Source organism: Orycteropus afer, unplaced genomic scaffold, assembly GCF_000298275.1.
Source record: "Orycteropus afer afer isolate SDZICR_OR568_19922 unplaced genomic scaffold, OryAfe1.0 scaffold00300, whole genome shotgun sequence".
Lineage (NCBI taxonomy): Eukaryota > Metazoa > Chordata > Mammalia > Tubulidentata > Orycteropodidae > Orycteropus > Orycteropus afer.
In genome coordinates, this window is record NW_006921887.1 from 3,715,155 (window position 1) to 3,715,631 (window position 477).

Here is a 477-nt window from a genome sequence, read left to right on the forward strand (position 1 = left end):
CTGCTGAGGCTGAGAAGCCCCAAGGTTGACAAGTAAAAAGGCACAGTCCCGATGTTACCAAACCACATGGCAGGCCATTAATTCAAGTTCATTGTTAGTCCCAAGGTAGGCAGAGCATGGCAGGCTGCTGAACAACGACACAGCTACATGCAGGGTCCAAGCGTGCCATAGGCTAGAGACCATTCCCAAGGCTTCTCCTTATAGCAGACCACATCCCAAAGGTACCTACTCAGCTGCTTGTGGTAGATCCCACCATGGAGTTGATTGACAGTCTCATCATGGGGAATAACTACCACCAGCTGCCCAGCCACTCAATCAGGCTCAGCCAAGTTGACACACAAACATAACTACCACAACACCCAAACTTGAAAGCAGAGACTCAATTATTTGGACACCAGTGTTCACTGTAGCACTATTTACAATAGCCAAAAGGTGGAAGACAACATAAATGCCTATCAATGGATGAATAAACAAAAT